The sequence below is a fragment of the Patagioenas fasciata genome, chromosome 14, assembly GCF_037038585.1.
Source record: "Patagioenas fasciata isolate bPatFas1 chromosome 14, bPatFas1.hap1, whole genome shotgun sequence".
NCBI lineage: Eukaryota > Metazoa > Chordata > Aves > Columbiformes > Columbidae > Patagioenas > Patagioenas fasciata.
This window is the reverse complement of record NC_092533.1, coordinates 1,529,259-1,541,811: the sequence shown is the minus strand read 5'-3', so window position 1 is coordinate 1,541,811 and position 12,553 is coordinate 1,529,259.

The window sequence follows — 12,553 nt, the reverse complement described above, 5'->3', positions numbered from 1 at the left end:
GAAGAAGATGACATTTCTGAGAGTTATGTCAAATTCTGATCCTCCATGAGGTACAATCAAGTTGTGTAAAAACAATACAAAACTGCTTTAGCTAATTCATGGGGATGTGGAGCTTCACCTGCGCCGCTCCGTGTTCTTCCTGAAGCTCTTCCCTGCAGGACACGGGCCCAGGGGACCCTGCCGCTGCGGATGACAGCAGGACACCCAGCAAAGTGACCGTCACAGCTCTGGCGTTTCAGACAAGGGTTCCTCAGCAGCACGTCTTGCTGGCTCTGAAGCTGTAGGGGATGTGATTTCTGGGTGTCTGGTTCCTCAGAACCAAGGGGGCTCCTCTTGTACCCCGAGCTCTGGATACGAGCCCACAAGCAGAAGCTGCTCTTGGATGCTTTAAATCCTTGCAGGCAACGGCGAGCAACCGAACCTCCCTAACACACAGTGTATGACCCAAGCTCAATTACCGTGAAAACAAAACCAAACGAAAAAAAACACGTTAATTTCAGTAACATCAGGAAATTTTTGTCTTGGGCAAATACAGAAATGAGGCTGAGAACACCGCACGCTGCGTTGCTGCCGCTCCAGCGCGGGGATCCCGATATATGCGGGGGTGAAGAGTTGCTGTGAGCGAGGACGAGCAGCAGCGCATGAAGCTGGGCCATTGAACAGATGATTTTCACCTGAATTTTCTGAACCAGCAAGTCACCAGAGTCAGGGCGGCCCCAGTCAGCGGGAAACCGCTCACAGATAAGCGGATGAATGGGACTTCCTAGCAATTACGTACGCAATCCCCTGAAAAAGCAATTAACACCACCCAGGGGCAGGCGGGAGGAGAAGGCGAAGGAAAATGCTGCTAACATGCATTACGTTTGCAGTTTTAAACAAGAAGCTTCGCCGACTCTCGTTCTACTTCCTGAAGGGGAATTTTCTTAAAGATATCATCACCAGAAAAAAAAATGACTCTGAATTTTCAGATTTTCCTGCCCTGCCCGCTCCTTTTAGCGTGATGCATACGTCCCAGTTCGTGAAGAATTACATGATCTTCAGTAGCTTTGTGAATCTGGGGGGTTTGGTTTTTCCCCCGAGTTAAAGCCATGGTTTGCAATTCTTCTATAGTTTGGGCACATTTTTGCCTCAATCAGCCCTTTGTTCGCCAGCTGTGGAGTTTATCCTCACATACACACACACTTTGGGGATTAAACTTGGGGAAAAAATACAGAATATGTGGTGGGAAACTGGCCTCTCCTATGCCAAATAGTATTAAAATTGCAAAAAAGAATCTATATTTGTTTTTCATACCTTTCACTTGAATAATCCACAAGCTCCTCTGTAGCCAACGGTGGGACAAGAGACTCTGCCAGCCCCGAGGTGTTGAAGGGGTTGTCGGGGTTGTCGCCCTACGTGATGCTGAAGTTCCAGACGGGGTGTAGCGCAGCACCAGAGGTGTTTTCAGGCAGGTGAGGCTGATCTGTTGCAGGTGAAGAACCTGGTTCTTCTCTCGCCGTCCTGGTTGGCACTGGGGCTGATTTCCAGCGCTGGAGAGCGGCTCCGCAGCACCCGGCCCCGCAAGCCTTCACCAGATGGGTTCAGACACGCTGTGCTTTCAGAACCAAAAAAGACAATTAGAAACAACTTTAAACACATTCCCGTAACAATCAGAGTATGTGACTGCAGCAGCGAGGGTCCCGCGGTCACCGGCCTCCTCCTGTGCCACAGCACTGATTTCTCCAGAAACATCCCTTATTTTCAGTTTATCTGCGCTGAGCAAGCAAGGCGGCAACTCCTTCCACTAGAAACAATAATGGCCTTACGGACACCCCTGTGTGACCAATCTTGTTTCAAAGTGGAGTTTGCATTAATAGTGGCGAAAATGCGTCGAAGTTCTGATGCTCCGTTCGCTCCCATTGACCCCGTACCAAACTGCTCCCTGCTGACACTGCTACAGCAACAGCCGCTTGGCCCAAAGCTCCCCGAGTGTTTAAAACCTCACGCAAGATTATTTCTTTTCATTATTTTTTTCAACCCAAACTACTTTTTGGCCTTTCTGAAGTAAAAAAGTGACTTACAGAACATGTAACTTGTCACTCCCAGGAGCAGCCGCTCCTTCATCTTCCTAATGCGGAGGTCCCGTGTCCCCTGCACGCTGCGTTTTGGGCAAAAACCTTTTGCATGCACTAAAAAATTAAAAAGAAGAAAAAGTTATTAATTAGCTACAAATAAACACCACAATCCAAACCAATAAATATACACAATGCTTTCAAAAGCTTAATCCTTTAATGTCTCCTTGTAACTCTGATGACAGCATTTAAATGTCACACTAAATATCATTTCTAATCTATTTCAGTATGACAGTTTGTTTGCTGCCCCCCCCCAGGGCAAACCACCAGAGCTTATTCTGTGCTTTGCAAGATTGCACCTTCAGGAAATATGAAGCAATTTGAAAAATTCTCCTTCATCCCACCGTTCCGTGTAATTTGATTTATGCAGAAAGCGGAATTGCTGTACGTTGCCCACCTTTCCCCCCACGGGCTGGCGGGAGCGGGTTGGTTGGCGTCCCAGCAGCGCCTGAAACGCTCACAGTTTGTAAACTCGACCGCTGATTTAAGAGATTATTACATGTGCTGATGCTAGACATTACACGGTGACCCACATTTAGGGGGGTTTTCCTGTTATAAAGTGTTTCATTGAATTTCTTCACCATCTTTTGAAAGCAAGGAACAGCACATATGAGCCAACAGCCTGGAAAAGGTGTTGTGGCTTCTCAATGAGGATTTCCTACAGGGCACAGCCCTCAAAAATGACAGAAGAGACCTGAAGTTGTTCATACCATCTCCATTAAAGCAGCTTTGGACCTGATGAGTCCTGACGTTGTTTCTTAATTGCACGATCCCCTCCTGTCCACACACAAAACCCCCAACTCGGCACAGCTCGGTTGGCCGTGGGGACCACAAAACAAGGACGGAGCTGCTGTGCCTGAACTGGAAAGGCACACATTCAGCCCACCTGGCACTGGGGACCGCAGCTCTCCCGCTCCCCGCAGAGCGGAGGGGACGCTGCGCAGTAGCTGTAGCGCTCGCAAACCCCGCAAACCCACCAGCCCTACCTGTGTCTCTCCATCGAGGCCATCGTGGCCACCGGTGCCATCCCGTGCTGGCCATGGCCGCAGCCCCAGCCTGCGCAGCGACTCTTTGGAGTGATGGTTGTGGGCGACCAACCTTGGCTTTGGGCACGGGAAAGGAAGAAAAGAGAACAAAGCCATGGCTTTGGACACAGAACAACCCTGAATCCTGGTTTCAGCCACACTGAGGGTCTCTGTGGCTGGTTCCTCGGTTTTTTGGTGGCACCAACCGGAGCTGCAGCTGCAGAATGGTCTGATTAGCGCCAGCCCAGCATGTGCCTGTGCCCCCCCAGCAAAAGGAGCCTGATGGGGAAAACTGCAGCGCGCAAATGGACCACTTCAGTGCTTTTCTGAATTGGTTTGGGACTGACTTGAAGTGGTTTAAACGGGCTGTGAGAAGCAAGGAGTGTGAGTGGGGTCAGGAGCAGCTCCCCCCCAGCTGCTGGACCCCCGGGACCTGCCTGTGTCCTGCATCTGGCCACAGCTGGAGGCACAATCAGCTCTTCTGTGATGGGGAGACCCAGTTCAGCCCCAATTCACACACTCGGGGCCCTGTGTTCACCCAGCAGCTCAGGGACGTGGAGTCCCGGCCGCACGTGTCCCCTCCCTTGGGCAAGGGCAGCTCGGCCAGCAGCGCCAGGGCTGATGCGCAGGCAGAAATTTCCCCTATTTCACAATTACAGCTCAGTTTAATGCCCAGAGCAGCCAAAGATGCTCTGAACGAGCGAGTTCGGTTCCCTTGGGGTCAGTGATGCTCCCAAAGGACTGTGATCCCCAATCCCGAGCCGCCTCTCGCCCGAGACCCCAACTCAACGCTGTTTCTCAGAACTGGGCTTCTCTTTCTAGCTATCATCTTCTTCCACCCACACGAGCCAAATCGATACATATCAGCTTTTCCCATCATCGGGTTCACCGTACTGCATCAATAGTTTGGGGGAATGATTATATCTGCCTTTGGGGGAGGTGACGCTCTCCACGCTGGGTTTGCAGAATGGGGTGAGCTCAGCCCAGGGGCTCCCACAGCCCCCCGGGACCACCAGGGCGCAGGGGATGGGACCGCAGGTGTCACCCCCGGGGACACGGTGCATCCCCCTGTGGCAGCGCGGCTCAGGGGACATGGGGACATCGGCCTGGGGACAGACGGACACACACACTGATCTGTGCTGCCCTGGACACTCACCAGCTCCTGCTCCTCCCTCCCAATGCGTGCGATGGGAAATCTCCCAGCTCCTGTCTGGCTCTGGCCCAGCCTTTCGATTTTGCAGGAAATTGGATGATTGGGAATCGTCACCATCTTTTTTTAACAAGAAAGGCAACCTCTTCCAGACTAATAAAACCAACTAAACAGGAGCGCTGCAGCCCGGTCCTGCCACTGCAGCCTTGGATCTCCCCGTAGAGAAAGAACGCAGTGAAATGGGAAGGAGTTTGTTTGAAATGTCAGGTTCCTCAGGCCGTGCACAACCCTGACTGCACTGAAAAGCACAGGAAAAACCTCAAAGTTTAAACTTAACTGTTTCTACATTTTATAAATTGATTTAACAATTTGTTAGTGTTTACGCACCTCTGAGCAGGCAGCAGGTGAAGTCTGGGGCTCGCTGGGATGGGGTTTGTCCCCGCCAGGGTGTCAGAGCAGAGCAGGAGGTGCTGCCGGCACCGGCCGCTTCACCCACGCGCGCAGCAGCACCCGAAACAAGGCATCTAAGTATCTGGGGAAGAAATGACCCATTTTTGCAAGTTTCTCCCCCTAGAATTCCCACCAGCACCACTGTTCAGCCATGGTGGGAAGTAATTGTGGGTCAGTGTCTGGTTTTCTGCTCAAGGACATGGTGGTTTGCACCCGAGTTACTGTTGGTGCTCTGATGTACTCTTGGGTAGTGTGGGACCCCATGGGATGGTATGGGATGGCGTGGGACAGCATGGGATGGTACAGATGGTATGGGACAGCGGGGGATGCCATGGGGTGGTATGGGATGGTGTGGGATGGCAGGAGACAGCGTGGGATGGTACAGATGGTATGGGACAGCGGGGGATGCCATGGGGTGGTACAGGATGGTATGGGATGGCGTGGGACAGCGTGGGATGGTACAGATGGTATGGGACAGTGGGGGATGCCATGGGGTGGTACAGGATGTTATGGGATGGCGTGGGACAGCGTGGGATGGTACAGATGGTATGGGACAGTGGGGGATGCCATGGGGTGGTGCGGGATGGTATGGGATGGCGTGGGACAGCGTGGGATGGTACAGATGGTATGGGACAGCGGGGGATGCCATGGGGTGGTGCGGGATGGTGTGGGACGGCAGGGGACAGCGGGGGATGGCACGGCCCACGGGCACAGCACCAGCTGAGAGACGCAGAGCCCAGCCAGGTGCTGCAGGAGCTGTCCTTGCAGGAAGGGATACGTGCTACAGAGCTGAGCAAGTCCTAGCTAAAACCCAAACACCCACACAGCAGAAAACCCCCTCTTCCTTTACATGCAAGAGCATTTTTTTTTTTGTTTCTTTGCAGATGTTTAACATCTTGATAAAAGATTTGAGGTTTGTCTTTTCTTTCGAATCTGACTTTGGCTACTCGAGCTTGCAGGAGCTGCTGTCATTATGGCCATCACCTGTGATACCCTTTTCCACCAGCAAGGGCTGGGTTGTGGCACAGGGCACCATGGTCCCAGCATGTCCCCAGGGCCACCACTGGGGGGAATGGGCTGTGTGGGAGGAGAGGTCCTCCACGTAAGAGGGAAGATATAATAGCAAACGATTGGGGTGCAGCACCTGGGCACAAACCCACCTGGATGGCCGGGCCACCTGCAGCTCCCGTCACACCCCAGGGAGATGCCTCCAAATTCAAGCAGAGTCTTGCTGGGGTCCTGTCACCCCCCCGTGAGACGGGGACATCGCAGGCAGGAGCTGGGATGCAGCCACACGATCCCGGAGCCGGTCCTTCCGCAAAACTGTTTCTCTTCTGCCTCGTGGAGACAAGGAAAGCTTCGGCAGCTCTTCCTATGCACACAAGATCACGGCTTGACCTAAGTCGCGTGGACATACATGGTTTTCCACATGCAGCACAATACAAACATGCTCCAGAGTCAATAGATCCTCAAACATCAAAGAGAAATTCTCAACTTGACATCCCAGTATCTCTTCATCTATCAATTAGGTGATTAAAATCTGCATGATAGCTGAATAACTGATAATGCTGGTTAAAGGCCAAAAGTCTTCACCATCATATTACATAATGCCCTTCTTTGGGGCGAATGGCACTTCCCACCGTCTCGCCTGCTCAGCACAGGAAGACACCTATATTTGGCAGCCCCCGGGGATATAAAAGTGGGGCGCAGACGAGCAGCCGGGCAGAGAGGCCCCGGCCAGCCAGCCCAGCCGCTCGGGACCGCGGGCCAGGATGCTGCCCCCGCTCAAGGCTGCTCTCGCCCTCCTCTCCCTGCTCCAGCTCGGTGCCTCCCGGCCGCTGATGACCACGTCTCCCCATCTAAAGCTGTCAGAGATCACCCAGCGCATCCAGCAGCTCAACTCCGGAGTGCAGGTAAATGCCGCTACACCTCCCGGCTTCGCTTTGCTCACAGACCAGGGGGACGTTATTGATGATGATGATGATGTTCCTTGGTGCTTTGGGCACCCCAGCCCATTTCAGCCTCGACTTCAGGTGCTCAGCGCTTGACTTGGTGGTACAAGAGGCTGCTCAGCTGAAGTTTTCCACCTGACACTGGGCACATGGCAGAAAAAAAAGTGCTGATGAATGAGACAACCTCCCCCAGACCTCCCCGACACACGGAGCTGTGCCGCGGTGACTGGGCCAGCGTGGTGACAGGGACACGGTGGCCCAGCTCTGTGCCAGCTGCAGGGGATCCCTGCTCTGTGCTGCTCCATAGCACCCGCTGAGCACCCGGGGACCCTTCTGCCCCTTCCCAAACACCCTGCCAGTGCTGTGCAAACCTGTGCAAACCGTTTGCCTGGGACTCCAGTCTGAAACTACTTGCTCAAAGATGGATCTCAGTGGCGGCAGCACCCGGGTGCATCTGCGCCGTGTCCCGCCGGAGAGGGATGGGGACACGGTGTCCCATCCTGGGGGAGGGCACAGCTGGCGGCTCCTTGGGGACAGTCTCAGAATGAAGGTCTCCTAACGATGACTCTCCCTTGTGTCACTTGTCCAGGTTCCCTGCAATGACACCCGAGTGGCTCAGGTCGCCTTCACTGATCGAAAGGTAAAAGATGATGGAGAGATGGAAAACACATTGATAACAAACACAGCCGCAGCCAGCAGCCTCCCCGCCGTGGTGCACAGCCCACGTAGCAGAGGCAGCTTCATTAGTCAAGGAGCAGGAGCTGCTCAAGTGCCAGTCGCTGGCTCAATGCTGCTGTGCCCGGGGACCTGCCTCCAGCCGCCACCTCTGTCCCCAGCTCCCCTGATCTCTGGGGACAGCCCAGGGGCCGAGTCACCACAGGGGCTGTGATTGCAGCTGTAAAATGAAAGCAATGTAGGAAGTCACCTCCAACCAGCCCTGGACAAGTTGCATGAACTGAAATCAACTCCGTGTCTCTAATAATGTCTCCTCCCCTGTGTTCACCAGCTGTCGGAGCAGGAGCTGCTATGCCAGGCTGCCACCGCGCTCACCAAAGTCACCAAGTGCAAGAAAGACTATGAGCCATTCATCATCAACCTGCAGAGCCTGCACGGCAGCAGGGTAAGGAGGAGCTGAGCTCCTGCTCCCCGTGTACCCCATGCCGGCCCCATTTTGGAGCCAGCTCCCCAGATGCACCCGCAGGACCCATCACCCTGGGGTTCGTTACCTTGCGTGGGGCCAGACCTGGGCTTGCAGACCCGCGCGGTGCTGCAGGACAGTTTGCCTCTGTGGGAAGAGGCTGAGCACCCTGAGCATCCCTGTCCCGTGGCCATGGGGCGTCACCCTGATGAGCACAGGGGCCGGGTGCTTGTCCTGAGCAAAGGACAAATTCCCAACCTCTTGGGGTAGCATCCTCACAACTTTTAACTGAATTATTTGCTGAATTATTTATGAGGGAGACAGGGGCAATGGAAACAAAGCAGCTGCTTGGGCTGGTAGCCTGGCTACCCGCAGTCTGACCTGCAGAATCCTGCTGTCAGCTCTAATGCATTTCCACTTTTCCTTCTCCAGAGCTGCTCCCTGAGCAATGAAAACGAGATCTACCTGCGCAACTTCTTGCCGGAGCTGGGGAACTTCACGCAGGGGCTGTACAGGCGCCTGGCCGCTGCTGCTCAGTGACGCGGGCACCGCTCCGGCCAGGGCGCCGCGCGCCTTCCTGCCGGCAGCAACTCACTTCGGTTTCGCAGAGTTTGTTTTGCTCCTCGTTGCACGCACCTCCCCAGCTCTGCCCCGACCCCACTGCACCCTGCACAACCCCAACAGCGAGTCCCTGCGGGTACCCCGGGCACCCGGATGGCCCCGCTGCTATGGGATGTGTCCCCTCCTGGCAGGTGCCCGGCATCTCCCCCCGTTTTCTGTCCAAGTGCCATGTGTTAGACATGGGATGGATGCCACCCCTTGGGATGGATGTGACGCCTGGGGAGGGACGTGACCCCATCGCCGGGGAGGCGCAGAGCATCGCGCCGGGACCGGGCGGCTGAGGATGCCGAGCTTTAACTCGTTCATCTCCTGCAGCGCCTACCAAAACCAAAACCAACTTATCTGCTTCCTGTTCCTCTTAGTGGAGGGAGGCTTCTTCTTAATCGCCTTCTCTTCCTAAAGAGATCAAAATCTAGGCTGAAATGATGCATTTGTTGCTAACAAGTGGCTCCAGCAGCTCGGGTGGGAGCAGAGCCGGGGAAATGCAGCGTCCGAGAGCGAAACCGGGGCGGGAGGGGTTGGTAACGAACCCTTTAACGTGTCTTTTATATTGTACGTGGGCTTTTAAGTTATTAATACCGAAAACCAGGAGAGTCTGTAGGATAACTTCAGCTCTAATGGGTGCTCATTGGCATAATCCTTCTAGAGTTTATTTATTATTATATATTATTTAAATAACTTATTTTTATAGTGCATAATCTAAAGTTTCAAGATCAGGAAGTCCTGGCTGTTGAAATCTTCCCTTCACTTGGGACTCAGAACAAAAAGGAAAAGCCAGTATTCAGAATAAGTGTCTTATTTTTAACTTATATAAGAGTAGTCCTGTGGAACAGAGTCATATTTAAAATAATGCTACCTCATTCTTATGGAACTATTATTGCCTAATGGCCTTTCCATGACAACAAATGAATGTGTGCTGATTGGTAATTTATTGTTCTTCCCTCTATTTAAATATTTGCAATATGACAAAGTTAATATATTCAAATTACCATGTATTTTGATGTCTTATTTTTGTTTTTTCATTTCAATTTGCACTGATGTTATAAAAGTGTCTCAGGGCTTAAGCAATAAAGTACTGAACAAGGAGCTCTTGGTGCCCCTGGTTTGTGCTGTGGATTCCCCTCTTACCTGCAGTGGTTGATCCAGCCCTGTGGTTTCGGGGTTCCCGGGTCAGTACCGGGTCCAGTCCTGTTCCACCTGCTCATCAGTGACCTGGGTGAGGAGACTGAGCGCAGCCTCAGCCCGTGTGCCGATGACACCAAAGTGGGAGGAAGGGCTGACACAGCATCCAGGGACCTGGACAGGGCAGACAAAATCTGATCAGGTTCAACAAGGGTAAGCCTGGGGTCCTGCACCTGGAGAGGAACAACCCCCAGCACCAGTACGGGTTGGGGTGACCTGCTGGAAAGCAGCTCTGCAGAGAAGGACCTGGGAGTTCTGGTTGACAACAGGGTGACCACGAGTCACCAACGTGTCCTTGTGGCCAAGACGCCAATGGTACCTGGGATGTGTTAAGAAAAGCATGAGCAGCAGGCCAAGGGAGGTTGTTCCCCCCACCTGCTCTGCCCTGGGGAGGCCACATCTGCAGAACTGGGTCCAGTTCTGGGCGTCCTCAGTTCAAGAAGGACAAGGAATTACTGGAGAGAGTCCAGGGAGGGACACGAAGATGCTGAGGGGTCTGGAGCATCTTTGTGATGAGGAGACACTGAGAGAGCTGGGGCTGTTGAGCTGGAGAAGAGAAGCTGAGAGGAATCCGATCAATGGATCAATATCTCAGGGTGGGTGTCAGAGGACGGACCAGACTGTTCAGTGGTGCCCAGCACCAGGGTGAGGGGCAACGGGCACAGACTGAAACACAGGAGGCTCCATCTGAACATGAGCAGAAACTTGTTTGCTGGGAGGTGCCAGAGCCTGGCCCAGGCTGCCCAGAGCGGGTGTGGAGTCTCCTCTGAGCCATTCAAACCCGCCTGGACCCACCTGTGTGATCTGCTCTGGGACCCTGCGTGAGCAGGGGTTGAACTGGGTGATTGCTATAAACTCCTGCGATGGGACATTAACTGCAGCCTTGGATTTGCTCTGGAGAAATCACGGCATTATCAGCACCAGACATGGCAGGAGGCAACAGAAACACATGAAAACCGCAGCACAGCCCTGGCCCCGCCAGCCAAAAATCTGCCCTGGGCAGCGTGTGATGGCCAGGAGACCCCCGTGGCCCATTCCGGGTGGCTGTGCTGGGATGGTCAAGTTTGGGCCAAAGAAAGAAAGGGGAAGCCGAGCCGCTGGCCGTGGCGTTTGGTGGAGCCCTGGGCTCGGTGTCTGCGGGAACACCAGCACTGGGAGCCCAGGTGGGATCCTCGTGTGATGGGGAGACGCTTCAAACCACGGGGCACGATGGGGACAACACCAGCGGAGAAAAACCGAAGACACGTTTCTGAACCAAGCTCTGGTAATGAAAGCGGCAGAGGGTTCATCCCTGAACCGTGGCCGAGACAAAGGTGCTGCCGGGGCTCTGAACGACCCTCCCGCCCAGCGCGGGCAGGGACGGGGACACACACCGGGGTCAGAGCCGTCCCTGCAGCGAGCGACGGGGCCGTCACCGCCACCGGCCACGTCCCCAACTTGGGAAAGGACGTGGGAATTTTTCCTTCACTGGTGACTTTCCCATCACACAGTGATGCAGTTTTCCACCATGATTCAGCCCAGGGAACTCAAAGGTTACATTTTTCTGTTAATTTAGCGTTTTCTGTTCATTTAACTCCAGCTTCAGAGCTTTCAGCCGTGCTCACCAGGGAAATCACTATGCTGTGTGGGATCATCACCTCCATCCCCTTCTCCAGCATCACTTTTAGGCAAGGAACCTCCCACCACTCCCCATTCCAGATCAGTGGGGCGGCTCCGGGCATCCCAGTGAGGACCCATCCCCAGGGCCACCACGGGCAGAGGCCACCGTGCTGTGGTCCCGCCACACACTCGCTTATCTGCCCTCCATCGCCAGCATGCAGGTAGGAAACGGCGCAGCTCTCCGCTGGCAAATCCCTCGCAAAGGTCTTTCTGAGTCAGTGGCACTAACTTCATCTGGGGCATTTCCTAGTGAGACAAACAAAATTACTCTCAGTCTGGCTGCTCCGGGATCAATCGCACACTCGCAAACTCTTATCAAGCATCTGATGGCAAGTTGCTATTTGAGTTAGAAAAATACCTATTAGTTATTACAAAACTCCGAAGTTTCCCAGCTCAGCTCGTTTCTCAGCGCGATTTCCTGCGGCAGCGCTGGCGGGAGCTGCCAGCACAGCCCGTGGCCCAAACCGCGCCCAGGTGGTCCCTGCGTGGGGCTGGGGACCCCCCAGCTGCCCAAGGCACAGAGTCACAAGTCCCCGTTTTCCCCTGGGAGCACCAGCGCTCTGGGCATGGATACCGCAGGACACCCCGAGCCACCTGCCCGTCCCTCGCCCGTGTCCCGCAGGGTGTCACAGGCAGCGTCACACAGCTCTGGGGGTCCCGTTTGGGCAGGAGAGCCCCGGCTCTCCATGAACCACAGGCAGGACTCTGCCGCTTTCTGTTTCTCCCCGGGCGGGCGCAGGTTAAGATGACAACAGAAAATAGTTATGCAGATGAAGGAAGCTTTGCATGATTTGGAGATATTCAAATCAAACGCCATCTGAGCGAAGGAAGAGCTCGAAGGATAGTTAGAGGAAAGAAAAACCAGCAGCAAAGTTCCATTATTTGAGCACAGTCAGATCTGTGGTCTCCTCAATTCCGGCACTTTCACCACACGGTGAAGAGAAAGTCTTGGGATACGGAGAAATGAAGAATCCCCAAACCAGGCAGTTTACACAGTTTTCAATGTGACCTGACTCCTACCACTGTTATCTTACGGTGGAAATTTCCTATGTTGAAACGTAATGCAAGATCAGAAGAAAATCTTGACTTTTACAAAAGAGACCTGTTGTCCTAACTGGATAGGAGCAACTTTGGAAAGTGCAGATAAGGGAAAAATAAGTTTTTCCTACAGGTTCAGCAATTTTACAGCCATAAATTGAGATGTTTCTTCCAGAAAAGCACACACACACAGGTATAGATCACCAAAATATCCAGGCTGTGCCAGC